Source organism: Nerophis lumbriciformis, linkage group LG06 (assembly GCF_033978685.3).
Source record: "Nerophis lumbriciformis linkage group LG06, RoL_Nlum_v2.1, whole genome shotgun sequence".
Taxonomy (NCBI): Eukaryota; Metazoa; Chordata; class Actinopteri; order Syngnathiformes; family Syngnathidae; genus Nerophis; species Nerophis lumbriciformis.
The window spans coordinates 55137964-55153284 of record NC_084553.2 but is presented as its reverse complement, the minus strand read 5'-3'; positions in this window follow the sequence as shown (position 1 = coordinate 55153284).

The following is a 15321-nucleotide window of genomic DNA, read 5'->3' as shown; positions in this document are numbered from 1 at the left end:
ACTGTGGCATTAATAAACAAAAACTTACTTGGCATGGACAAAAGGAGCAGCGTGAACGATGGACATGAAAAAAGTGTCAGAAATGTGCAGAGCATAAATGTGGGATGTCACCAGAAAGACAAACTGAAAACAATGAACTTACATACTACAGACATGATTAACGAAAACAGGTGCGTGACTCAAAACGTGAAACAGGTGCGTGACGTGACAGGTGAAAACTAATGGGTTGCTATGGTGACAAACAAGAGTGCACAATGAGTCCAAACGTGGAACAGGTGAAACTAATGGGTAATCATGGAAACAAGACAAGGGAGTGAAAAGCCAGAAACTAAAGAGTCCAATAACTAAACAAAACATGACTAAAACAAAACATGATTACACAGACATGACAGGGTTAAAACCATTAAAAATCAGTTCCCAGTGGCTTATTTTATTTTTCGAAGTTTTTTTCAAAATTTTACCCATCACGCAATATCCCTAAAATAAGCTTCAAAGTGCCTGATTTTAACCATCGTTATATACACCCGTCCATTTTCCTGTGACGTCACATAGTGATGCCAATACAAACAAACATGGCGCATAGAACAGCAAGCTATAGCGACATTAGCTCGGATTCAGACTCGGATTTCAGTGGCTTAAGCGATTCAACAGATTACATATGTATTGAAACGGATGATTGTAGTGTGGAGGCAGGTAGCGAAAACAAAATTGAAGAAGAAACTGAAGCTATTGAGCCATATCGGTTTGAACCGTATGCAAGCGAAACCGACAAAAACGACACGGGAGAAAGCGAGGACGAATTCGGGGATCGCCTTCTAACCAGCGATTGGTACTTTAATTGAAACATACTATTTGCCATCTCCAGTATCATGAGTATTCCACAGCGTACTCTTAACATTAATTGTTACCTTTAGACTTCAGAACATCAGGGTATATCTGAACTCCAATATCCGCTCTTGACAAAGTTTGATAATCATCCTCTTCAGAGAACAGTGAATGTCGATAAGAGTTCGAAAAAATATCCTGTAACACCTGTAACAAAATAATGGGGAGATTTCACTCAGGTTAACCATACTAAATAGACACAAATTACTGCATTACACAAGATTACCCAAATGTACTCGAATGATTGAAAAAAATAAATGTTTTTAAGCTAAATTATTGGTAAACACAGTTTATGTATAATAATTTACGTAAAACCGCGAGTAATGAATAAAGTTTTCATCAATTAATATATTCTGTAGACATACCCTCATCCGCTCTCTTTCCCTGAAAGCTGATCTGTCCAGTTTTGGAGTTGATGTCAGCAGGCCAGGGAAGCTAGGGTCGATATTCTTCTCTTGATCATTTTCGGTGGCATAAGGGACGGTAGAAGCGATGTGAGCCAAGACATCCAGGGGGTTTAGCTCGCTCGTCTGCGGGAACAAACTGCCGCCATTGCTTGCCGTGCTACCGAGGTCCTTTGTCCCTGAATTGCTCACACACTCCGGCAGATTCAATGGGGTTCTGGCGGCAGATTCCTTTGATTTTATCGTTGGAAATGCATCTGCTTTGAGTGTCGCTGGATATCCACACATTCTTGCCATCTCTGTCGTAGCATAGCTTTCGTCGGTAAAGTGTGCGGAACAAACGACTGACCATTTCGTCGGCTTTTCCCCACACCCTCGTATTTTGAACAAATTTCGTCCAATTTCTTGCCACTTTCGCATCTTTGGGCCACTGGTGCAACTTGAATCCGTCCCTGTTCGTGTTGTTACACCCTCCGACAACACACCGACGAGGCATGATGTCTCCAAGGTACGGAAAACAGTCGAAAAAACGGAAAATAACAGAGCTGATTTGACTCGGTGTTTGTAATGTGTTTGAGAAAATGGCGGATTGCTTCCCGATGTGACGTCATCGCTCCGAGAGCGAATAATAGAAAGGCGTTTAATTCGCCAAAATTCACCCATTTAGAGTTCGGAAATCGGTTAAAAAAATACATGGTCTTTTTTCTGCAACATTAAGGTATATATTGACGCTTACATAGGTCTGGTGATAATGTTCCCCTTTAACAGAGCGACAGGTGTTTAAACAAACACTCACAGCTGTGTCATCTTCGCACCTGTCACTAATCTCGAAGCTGATCCTCACACACCCCGCTTCGCTGCAGGTCCGCAGGCCACGCCTCCCCACAGAAATATTACCAAATATAGGGACAAATATTGTTTTAAATTTTGGACATGCTCTAAATCAGGAGTTAACTTTTTTTATTGTCGGGGCTAGTGTTGTCCCGATACCAATATTTTGGTACCAGTACCAAAATGTATTTTGATAGTTTTCGGTGCTTTTTTAATACTTTTCTAAATAAAGGGGACCACAAAAAATGGCATTATTGGCTTTATTTTAACAAAAAATCTTACGGTACATTAAACATACATTTCTTATTGCAAGTTTGTCCTTAAATAAAATAGTGAACATACAAGACAACTTGTCTTTTAGTAGTAAATAAGCAAACAAAGACTCCTAATTTAGTCTGCTGACATATGCAGTAACATATTGTGTCATTTATCATTCTATTATTTTGTCCAAACTATTAAGGACAAGTGGTTGAAAATGAATTAATAATCTACTTGTTCATTTACTGTTAATATCTGCTTACTTTCTCGTTTAATATGTTCTATCTACTTTTCTGTTAAAATGTAATAATCACTTATTCTTCTGTTGTTTGATATTTTACATTTGTTTTTTTACATTTGAGCATCAATCCGATACCAAGTAGTTACATGATCATTCATTGGTCATATTCAAAGTCCTCATGTGTCCAGGGACATATTTCCCGAGTTTATAAACATAATATATATTTTTTTTAAATGAAAGAAGATTTTGTGATGCTAAAAAATATTGATGTAATCATAGTAGTATTGACTAGATACGCTCCTGTACTTGGTATCATTACAGTGGATGTTAGGTGTAAATCCACTACAGAGGGGGCCTGGGACCCACTCAAATATTAACTGAATTAGTAATTTTATTCTTGGTTTTAATCATAATCAATAATTATAAACAACCTACAGTTTACAACCCTGTCAAATGATATGAAAGCATGTGTTAATCACAATGATTATTATTAATTTAACACAAGCTTTAGGCTTTGGTCAGGCTGATTAGAAAAATAAGTGCCAATCAAATCTTTGGATTGTCGTGCAATACTAACATAAACTGAATTAACAATTAATATGTTTCTTAACTGAACTGTCAATACAATTAAAGTGCAAATGAAAATACAGCTTCACCGCGTTAGTCGTATTTTTTGCGCTAAAGAAAATTATATGTGGTTAAGAAACACTGCTCTAAATCACAAGTGGTCACATCATTTTATGTGGCACCTGGAAGCCTGAAAATGTTAATAAAGTACTTTTTTAAATTAAATGCATTTGTTGTTCCCATTTTACAGCAAAAAAAAAATGAATGTACTGTTATTATCTAATAATGCAAATGAATTAACATACATTCCACACATTTAAAAAAAAAACAAAAAAAACAACAATACTCAAATATCTGCTTGATTTATATTATCCTAAAAATGTACACTGTAAAAATGATAATAGATTTTATGTTTAAAAGCAACAGCTCAGTCGCCATAATGTTATTGAAAAAAACAGTCATGATCCCACATGACAGTGCTGGACATTATTAATACTTCTTGACCAGGGCCTTTATTTTTGTTCTACTTCCTGCCTGCCTTTGTTTCCCAAACACCTTACGTCTGGCTTGAGCACCTGCCCCCAGCTTGTAATTAGAATGCTCACCTGCTGGCAATCCCTAATTAGCAAGTTGGGAGTACACGATCATTTTGCTTTGGTTTGCTTTGTGCCTCCATGTTGTATAGCTTTCCTTATATTTTCTGTGCTCCTCCCTGCTGCACTATCTTTGTAGTTAAATACTTTTTTTTTTACTTGCACTTTGCCTATTGTCTCTGTATCCTGGGGTTTGTGACCAACGCAAAACATTACAAAAAACAGTGGTACCAATTTTCTATTTATAGTAATATAGAGTAAAAACAATCATAAGTTGTGCAGTAACATTTCTGCATGTGAGTTTTTAGCGCACCTTTTTACTATGCCTTTTGGCATGCAAAAAATGGCTTTTGGGCCCCCTTGAAATATATTTCTGACAGCATGTGTGAAGGGTAAACCTAAACAAAAATCCACCAAGATTCAGTGCAGGTCTGTGGTATTTTTGTGTCCTAGATATTTAGTCTTAAGATTAAACAATTGATAAGAGAAATTGTATTGTTATTGTTAATTACTGGTTAGTAAACACATTTCATCTTTTTCTTCTTAATGCCATCCTTCTTCATCTGCTTAGATGTTTTCTTTGTCATTAATACCTCCCAAACTGCTCTGACCCTTCTATTATTGTGGGCGGTATAGCTCGGTTGGTAGAGTGGCCGTGCCAGCAACATGAGGGTTCCAGGTTCGATTCCCGCTTCCGCTATCCTAGTCACTGCTGTTGTGTTCTTGGGCAAGACACTTTACCCACCTGCTCCCAGTGCCACCCACACTGGTTTAAATGTAACTTAGATATTGGTTTTCCCTATGTAAAGCGCTTTGAGTCACTAGAGAAAAGCGCTATATAAATAAAATACAAAAATAAATACAAAATTGTGCCACGCTCCCCTAGTGGTAGTGAGTGAAAATCCAAGTATACTGGGATTTTTAACTAAATTGTTGATGTTTTTTTTTTTTTAAAGAAAATAAACATATTTGGCACTAGGAGTAAAGCGGATATGTAAAAAAAACAAATTGCACATTTCACAAAATTATTTTTTAAATCAGATTAATCACATTTTGGATTATAACACCATTAATCAGAGGTTATTTGCATAATTTAAATAAACTTAAAAAAGACACAAATCTTTTGCCACAAATACAAATTGTATTTACAATCCGCAAAGAATTTGAAAATACCGTCTAAACGTCACAAAATGCCACAAATTCAGTCGGCCATTTTGAATATTCCGAACTACAGATCCCTTCCCCATCGACAACAATGTTAATCACGCCGACTCTGCGAGAGCCACTTTGGGAAAAATTATGATCCAGAACCTTACATTTTTGAGCCCGAACACAAGGAGGATGAGCAATACATTTTAGAAGCCGAGTGCTAAAGAAATTGCAGCTTTATTGGAAAGTGTAACTTATTTCACATTTCAAACCATTAAACACAACATTTTAACCATTAAAGTACCAGTTGAGTGGAAAAACAAGTTGACTTCATATGCTTAATTGTGTTTGATTGTATCCATTAAACCATATCCACTTGTATTTGCAATCCGCAAAGAATGTGAAAATACCGTCTAAACGTCACAAAATGCCACAAATTCAGTCGGCCATTTTGAATATTCCGAATTACAGATCCTTTCCCATCGACGGCAATGTTCATCACGCCGACTCTGTGAGAGCCACTTTGGGAAAAATTATGATCCAGAACCTTATATTTTTGAGCCCGTGCACAAGGAGGATGACCAATAAATTTTAGAAGCCGAGTGCTAAAGAAATTGCAGCTTTAAAGGAAAGTGTAACTTATTTCAAATTTTAAACCATTAAACAGAACATTTTAACCATTATAGATTCATACCAGTATAGTGGAAAAAACAAGTTGACTTCATATGCTTAATTGTGTTTGATTGTATCCATTAAACCATATCCACTTGTATTTACAATCCGCAAAGAATGTGAAAATGCCGTCTAAACGTCACAAAATGACACAAATTCAGTCGGCCATTTTGAATATTCCGAACTACAGATCCCTTCCCCATCGACAACAATGTTAATCACGCCGACTCTGCGAGAGCCACTTTGGGAAAAATTATGATCCAGAACCTTACATTTTTGAGCCCGAACACAAGGAGGATGAGCAATACATTTTAGAAGCCGAGTGCTAAAGAAAATGCAGCTTTATTGGAAAGTGTAACTTATTTCACATTTCAAACCATTAAACACAACATTTTAACCATTAAAGTACCAGTTGAGTGGAAAAACAAGTTGACTTCATATGCTTAATTGTGTTTGATTGTATCCATTAAACCATATCCACTTGTATTTGCAATCCGCAAAGAATGTGAAAATACCGTCTAAATTGAATGTCATACAGGAGCATTGTTAAAACGTTTTACTTTAACTCCAAATCGGATACAAGTTTTATTCAAGGTTAATAAATTAAAATATTGCCAAAAGTGTTTGGCCACCTGCCTTGACTCACATATGAACTTGAAGTGCCATCCCATTCCTAACCCATAGGGTTCAATATGATACCTTTTGCAGCTATTACAGCTTCAACTCTTCCGGGAAGGCTGTCCACAAGGTTGCGGAGTGTGTTCATAGGAATTTTCGACCATTCTTCCAAAAGCGCACTGGTGGAGAAGGCCTGGCTCTCAGTCTCCGTTCTAAGGTGTTCTATCGTGTTCAGGTCAGGACTCTGTGCAGGCCAGTCAAGTTCATCCACACCAGACTCTATCATCCATGTCTTTATGGACCTTGCTTTGTGCACTGGTGCACAGTCATGTTGGAAGAGGAAGGGGCCCGCTCCAAACTGTTCCCACAAGGTTGGGAGCATGTAATTGTCCAAAATGTTTTTGGTATCATGAAGCATTCAAAGTTCCTTTCACTGTAACCAAGGGACCAATTCCTGAAAAACAACCCCATACCATCATTCCTCCTCCACCAAATTTCAGACTCGGCACAATGCAGACCGAAATGTACCGTTCTCCTGGCAACCTCCAAACCCAGACTCGTCCATCAGATTGCCAGATGGGAAAGCGTGATTCATCACTTACACAGAACGCGTCTCCACTGCTTTATAGTCCAGTGGCGACGTGCTTTACACCACTGCATGTGACGCTTTGCATTGGACTTGGTGATGCATGGCTTAGGTGCAGCTGCTCGGCCATGAATACCCATTCCGTGCAGCTCTCTGCGTACTGTACGTGGGCTAATTGGAAGGTCACATGAAGTTTGGAGCTCTGTAGCAACTGACTGTGCAGAAAGTCGGCGACCTCTCTATAGGCTCACTTCGTGGCTGAGTTGCTGTTGTTCCCATTTTCCTATAATAAAGCCAACAGGTGACTTTGGAATATTTAGGAGCGAGGACATTTCATGACTGGATTTTTATGACAGTTCCACGCTGGAAAAACACCCATTCTTTCACAAATGTTTGTAGAAAGAGTCTCAATGCCTAAGTGCTTGATTTTATACACCTGTGGCCAAGTGATTAGGACACCTGATTCTGATAATTTGGATGGATGGCCAAATACTTTTGGCTATATAGTGTATGAATACATACATTTTGTAGTAAAACTTTCCAGCGACTACACTAGTCGGACCATATAACAACCTCCTCCTTTCAGGTACACATTCCTGTGTCACGTTTCGATGTCAATGTTGTTGGTCGAGACTCCAGGATGCAGACACGGTAGGCAAAGTTCAAATAAAAAAAAATAAAAAAAAATATTGTGAGTCCAGAGGACAGGGCTGGCATACAAACGGTCCTGACTGGCAACCAGGAACAAAAAATAAAAAAAGGAAACAAAAAAACAAGTGCCGGACAGGATAAACAACAACATATCAGAAACTAATAGAAGCTGTGTAATGCTAGACACGACAAATACATTTTTATGTTTTTTTTTCCCCGAGGGCGCAAATGCCTGAGAAACAAGTACGTGTCCTCTTTTAAACAACAAGCTATGGCCATAAATTTGTGTATTAGAGGCTTGAGGCGGGTTTTAAATGACTAAATCAGCACATAAAATGTTGAAATTTAAACGCCTCTCCGAGGTTTTCGGCGGTGATATTTCTGAAGGAAATAAGAGTCAGTGCGTGAAAGACAGATTGTTCATACTTGTCCAAACAGGGCATAAATCACCTCGCTAACATGCCGGCAAATGTTGTTTTTCCCTTCCCGGTGCCTGACATAAAAGCTATAAAATTATATAAACAGAGACTGTTACCTTTTTCTGTCTGCCGCGAGCAAACAAAGACGATGACCTACGAGCTTTGGAATTTTTTCCGTCTCTTGTTTTTGAAGACTATCGGACGTGACAGACAGCGGGCAGATCACATGACCATATGATTCACGGACGTCGTATATTCAGAAATCGGCCCTTTTTGGACTCTTTTCGGGCGCTTTTTTTTTTTTTGGGACGCCGGCTCGCGCTGACAGGTGTTCTCAGCAGGTTGCTGCGCCTCACCCAAGCAAGCATGTTTGAGTCTGATGTCTCAGGGCACCCTCCGTGGCTGCCAGGAGCAAATATTTACAGCAGCCGAGATGCAAAACACCAATTATGTGATGATAACCACAGAACAAGACCTTATCATGACTTAGGAAAGCGGTACGACCCGGCTTTACCCGAACAATATGGCTAAAGGAAGCGTTATGTCTGCAATGATGAATGACAACGTCTTCTATGTTGTGTGCATGTGAAAAGACCCGCCTCCTAGGCATGATCACTTTAAACTACCAGTAGAGTGGGAAAACAAGTTTCCTCTATATTGAAGCTCTTGTCATATATATATATGATTTATGACACCAAAAGACTTCCAAAAATGGCAAAAAAATAGATATGATCAAAATAGTATCAATCTCATGGCGATTCCCGAGCCATTTTGAGAGATAATGAGGATTGTGTGATCCGTGACGTAGTATTAGGAACCTCAGATCCCTTCCCCATCGACAACAATGCTAATTAAGACAACTTTGTTAGAGCCACTATGGGAAAAACTATGATCCAGAACCTTATATTTTTGAGCCCGTGCACAAGGAGGATGAACAATAAGTTTTATAAGCCGAGTGCTAAATAAATTGCAGCTTTATTGGAAAGTGTAACTTATTTCACATTTCAAACCATTAAACACAACATTTTAACCATTAAAGTACCAGTTGAGTGGAAAAACAAGTTGACTTCATATGCTTAATTGTGTTTGATTGTATCCATTAAACCATATCCACTTGTATTTACAATCCGCAAAGAATGTGAAAATACCGTCTAAACGTCACAAAATGCCACAAATTCAGTCGGCCATTTTGAATATTCCGAACTAAAAGATCCTTTCCCATCGACAGCAATGTTCATCACGCCGACTCTGTGAGAGCCACTTTGGGAAAAATTATGATCCAGAACCTTATATTTTTGAGCCCGAACACAAGGAGGATGAGCAATAAGTTTTAGAGGCAGAGTGCTAAATAAATTGCAGCTTTATTGGAAAGTGTAACTTATTTCACATTTTAAACCATTAAACACAACATTTTAACCATTAAAGTACCAGTTGAGTGGAAAAACAAGTTGACTTCATATGCTTAATTGTGTTTGATTGTATCCATTAAACCATATCCACTTGTATTTACAATCCGCAAAGAATGTGAAAATACCGTCTAAACGTCACAAAATGCCACAAATTCAGTCGGCCATTTTGAATATTCCGAACTACCGGTACAGATCCTTTCCCATCGACAGCAATGTTAATCACACCGACTCTGTGAGAGCCACTTTGGGAAAAATTATGATCCAGAACCTTATATTTTTGAGCCCGAACACAAGGAGGATGAGCAATAAGTTTTAGAGGCAGAGTGCTAAATAAATTGCAGCTTTATTGGAAAGTGTAACTTATTTCAAATTTTAAACCATTAAACACAACATTTTAACCATTAAAGTACAAGTTGAGTGGAAAAAAAGTTGACTTCATATGCTTAATTGTGTTTGATTGTATCCATTAAACCATATCCACTTGTATTTGCAATCCGCAAAGAATGTGAAAATACCGTCTAAACGTCACAAAACGACACAAATTCAGTCGGCCATTTTGAATATTCCGAACTACAGATCCCTTCCCCATCGACAACAATGTTAATCACGCCGACTCTGCGAGAGCCACTTTGGGAAAAATTATGATCCAGAACCTTACATTTTTGAGCCCGAACACAAGGAGGATGAGCAATACATTTTAGAAGCCGAGTGCTAAAGAAATTGCAGCTTTATTGGAAAGCGTAACTTATTTCACATTTTAAACCATTAAACACAACATTTTAACCATTAAAGTACCAGTTGAGTGGAAAAACAAGTTGACTTCATATGCTTAATTGTGTTTGATTGTATCCATTAAACCATATCCACTTGTATTTACAATCCGCAAAGAATGTGAAAATACCGTCTAAACGTCACAAAATGACACAAATTCAGTCGGCCATTTTGAATATTCCGAACTACAGATCCCTTCCCCATCGACAACAATGTTAATCACGCCGACTCTGCGAGAGCCACTTTGGGAAAAATTATGATCCAGAACCTTACATTTTTGAGCCCGAACACAAGGAGGATGAGCAATACATTTTAGAAGCCGAGTGCTAAAGAAATTGCAGCTTTATTGGAAAGCGTAACTTATTTCACATTTTAAACCATGAAACACAACATTTTAACCATTAAAGTACCAGTTGAGTGGAAAAACAAGTTGACTTCATATGCTTAATTGTGTTTGATTGTATCCATTAAACCATATCCACTTGTATTTGCAATCCGCAAAGAATGTGAAAATACCGTCTAAACGTCACAAAATGCCACAAATTCAGTCGGCCATTTTGAATATTCCGAACTACAGATCCTTTCCCATCGACAGCAATGTTCATCACGCCGACTCTGTGAGAGCCACTTTGGGAAAAATTATGATCCAGAACCTTATATTTTTGAGCCCGAACACAAGGAGGATGGCCAATAAATTTTAGAAGCCGAGTGCTAAAGAAATTGCAGCTTTAAAGGAAAGTGTAACTTATTTCAAATTTTAAACCATTAAACAGAACATTTTAACCATTATAGATTTATACCAGTATAGTGGAAAAAACAAGTTGACTTCATATGCTTAATTGTGTTTGATTGTATCCATTAAACCATATCCACTTGTATTTGCAATCCGCAAAGAATGTGAAAATACCGTCTAAACGTCACAAAATGCCACAAATTCAGTCGGCCATTTTGAATATTCCGAACTACAGATCCCTTCCCCATCGACAACAATGTTAATCACGCCGACTCTGCGAGAGCCACTTTGGGAAAAATTATGATCCAGAACCTTATATTTTTGAGCCCGAACACAAGGAGGATGACCAATAAATTTTAGAAGCCGAGTGCTAAAGAAATTGCAGCTTTATTGGAAAGCGTAACTTATTTCACATTTTAAACCATTAAACACAACATTTTAACCATTAAAGTACCAGTTGAGTGGAAAAACAAGTTGACTTCATATGCTTAATTGTGTTTGATTGTATCCATTAAACCATATCCACTTGTATTTGCAATCCGCAAAGAATGTGAAAATACCGTCTAAACGTCACAAAATGCCACAAATTCAGTCGGCCATTTTGAATATTCCGAACTACAGATCCCTTCCCCATCGACAACAATGTTAATCACGCCGACTCTGCGAGAGCCACTTTGGGAAAAATTATGATCCAGAACCTTATATTTTTGAGCCCGAACACAAGGAGGATGACCAATAAATTTTAGAAGCCGAGTGCTAAAGAAATTGCAGCTTTATTGGAAAGCGTAACTTATTTCACATTTTAAACCATTAAACACAACATTTTAACCATTAAAGTACCAGTTGAGTGGAAAAACAAGTTGACTTCATATGCTTAATTGTGTTTGATTGTATCCATTAAACCATATCCACTTGTATTTGCAATCCGCAAAGAATGTGAAAATACCGTCTAAACGTCACAAAATGCCACAAATTCAGTCGGCCATTTTGAATATTCCGAACTACAGATCCCTTCCCCATCGACAACAATGTTAATCACGCCGACTCTGCGAGAGCCACTTTGGGAAAAATTATGATCCAGAACCTTATATTTTTGAGCCCGAACACAAGGAGGATGACCAATAAATTTTAGAAGCCGAGTGCTAAAGAAATTGCAGCTTTATTGGAAAGCGTAACTTATTTCACATTTTAAACCATTAAACACAACATTTTAACCATTAAAGTACCAGTTGAGTGGAAAAACAAGTTGACTTCATATGCTTAATTGTGTTTGATTGTATCCATTAAACCATATCCACTTGTATTTGCAATCCGCAAAGAATGTGAAAATACCGTCTAAACGTCACAAAATGCCACAAATTCAGTCGGCCATTTTGAATATTCCGAACTACAGATCCCTTCCCCATCGACAACAATGTTAATCACGCCGACTCTGCGAGAGCCACTTTGGGAAAAATTATGATCCAGAACCTTATATTTTTGAGCCCGAACACAAGGAGGATGACCAATAAATTTTAGAAGCCGAGTGCTAAAGAAATTGCAGCTTTAAAGGAAAGTGTAACTTATTTCAAATTTTAAACCATTAAACAGAACATTTTAACCATTATAGATTTATACCAGTATAGTGGAAAAAACAAGTTGACTTCATATGCTTAATTGTGTTTGATTGTATCCATTAAACCATATCCACTTGTATTTACAATCCGCAAAGAATGTGAAAATACCGTCTAAACGTCACAAAATGCCACAAATTCAGTCGGCCATTTTGAATATTCCGAACTACAGATCCTTTCCCATCGACAGCAATGTTCATCACGCCGACTCTGTGAGAGCCACTTTGGGAAAAATTATGATCCAGAACCTTATATTTTTGAGCCCGAATACAAGGAGGATGACCAATAAATTTTAGAAGCCGAGTGCTAAAGAAATTGCAGCTTTAAAGGAAAGTGTAACTTATTTCAAATTTTAAACCATTAAACAGAACATTTTAACCATTATAGATTTATACCAGTATAGTGGAAAAAACAAGTTGACTTCATATGCTTCATTGTGTTTGATTGTATCCAATAAAACATATCCACTTGTATTTACAATCCGCAAAGAATGTGAACATACCGTCTAAACGTCACAAAATGCCACAAATTCAGTAGGCCATTTTTGAATATTCCGCTCGGATTATTTTACGGCGAATTCCGTAGATTCTACGTCATTATGGTAACGCTTCTGCACTCTGACCATATTTTCAGGTCAGTCATACTGGAAATATGCAAAAATTGGAAGTCTCGTTGGGATGCCGACCGATGGGATGCTCACATAATTTTGTTTGGTTGAACATTCAACCACAATCCTCACGAAGGGTTAAAAATAGTTGCTGCAACAAGCGTCTTTTTCGCCTTTTCGGGGTACGTGAAAGTCCACCAGCTTGTCAGCCCATGACCATATTTGTCTACTAGCAGGTGAGAGATGCATGAATTATAATCTAGAATTAACTTTTAGCAAGTTTGAGATAAAGCAGAAGCAGCCGCCGCCTTATAGTGTGTCAACAATGGCTATCAATGCGCCGCTAAAATAGTCCGCCTGCGTTGGCGCTTATAATAACAATATCACTAATATTTGGTTAATTTTCAGGTCACAACATGTAAATGGGATAATGGGTGCAATAGAGGACCCTCGATCTGTTGACTGAATTGTTAGCTATTTATTTACGATATGGAGCATATGTGTTCTTGTCTTACGTAATGATTGTGAATGATAAACAGCACATTTCTTTCCAATTTTTGCATTTTTGCAGTTGACTGATCTAATAATATGGTCAGAGTGCAGAAGCGTTACCACAGTGACGGAGGAATCTACGGAAATTGCCAAAGTTAATCCGAGCGGAATATTCCAAATGGCCGACTGAATTTGTGGCATTTTGTTATATTTAGACAATTTTGTAAATACAATTGGATATGGTTTAATGGATACAGTGAAACACAATTAAGCAAATGAAGTGAACTTGTTTTTCCACTCTACTGGTACTTTAATGGTTAAAATGTTAAATAAGCAGTGTTGGGACAAACGCGTTACAAAGTAATCTAGTTACTGTAACGCCGTTATTTTCGGCGGTAACTAGTAGTCTAACGCGTTATTTTTTATATTCAGTAACTCAGTTACCGTTACTACATGATGCGTTACAGCGTTATTTTACGTTATTTTGTATGTAGTATCGGCTAGGAACAGAAGATGTGAGTGTGTTTTATTGGAGAGTTGCAGTGTCGTTCTGATTCTTCCTGTCTCACCAGCCGGAGAAGAGAAAGGCGCGCTCTGTTTGTGTCTGTGTGTGGGTGGGGGCGGCGTGGCGTGTCTGTGTTTACTAACAAGACATCATGGCGGAGCCGGAGTCGAGTTTCTTAACATGGAGATATTCTCACTACTTTTCTTTTGTCGAGCACAAAGAAAAGAACATTTTAGTTAAATGTAAGTTGTGTCTTGGATCAAAGATCCTATCTACTGCCCAAAACAGCAATTCAAATCTGCTGAAACAGCTACAAAAGCAAAAAAAAAAAAAAAGTTATACAAATGTATCAATTTTTATTAAATTATGAATCGATCCTGAATCGGATACTAAGATTTGCAATTTTAATGTGAATATTTATTTTTTCTTTTCAGCACCACTAATGAGAGTTATATATGTTAAAATGTTACTTAAAACATTGCTTGTACAGCTAAAACATTGTATCCGTAATATTCCCTAATTAGACTAAAAAAATCATGTTATTTGTTATGATGGTGACAGTTTTACCCAGGCACAGATTATGTTCAACAACTCTGCAGTACATCTACGGACCCCCGAAGGGTCACGGGCCCCACGTTGAAGACCCCTGCTTTTAGCGCCGTCATTCGTGAGTAACAACGTTTTATAAGTTACATAAGAGTGTGTAAAGTGTTAAAGAGCGTGTTTATGAGTGTGTGTGGAAGGTTACTTACAGTGTGGAGTGTTTCTAAAGACTTAAAATGCATACAATATTCAAATAAATCATCAACATTTAAATATATAAACCCCTTACTAATTCACATACCGACGGAATGTAACGCCATTGTTTGGTAGTCATGAATGGTCTCGGAACATAACCCATAAGCAGGGACTTATTGTACTGTGCTTAATGCAATTTTACAAAGTACCGTATTTTCCGCACCATAAGGGGCCCTGGGTTATAAGCCGCGCCTTCAATGAACGGCATATTTCAAAACTTTGTCCACCTATAAGACGCCCCGTGTTATAAGCCGCATCTAACTGCGCTAAAGGAATGTCAAAAAAACAGTCAGATAGGTCAGTCAAACTTTAATAATATATTAAAAACCAGCGTGATGTGGGCGCGCATGGAGTCGTATATCAACATGGACGGAGCTGCGTGAAAAAAGCCACCCGGCCTCTTCGCGTAAACTTACCTTAACCACTCGCTCATCTTTTCTTCATCCATCCATCCCTTCGAGTTAGCTTTTATGATGACGCCGGCTGGAAAGGTCTCTTTTGGCAAGGTCTTCCTTTTGA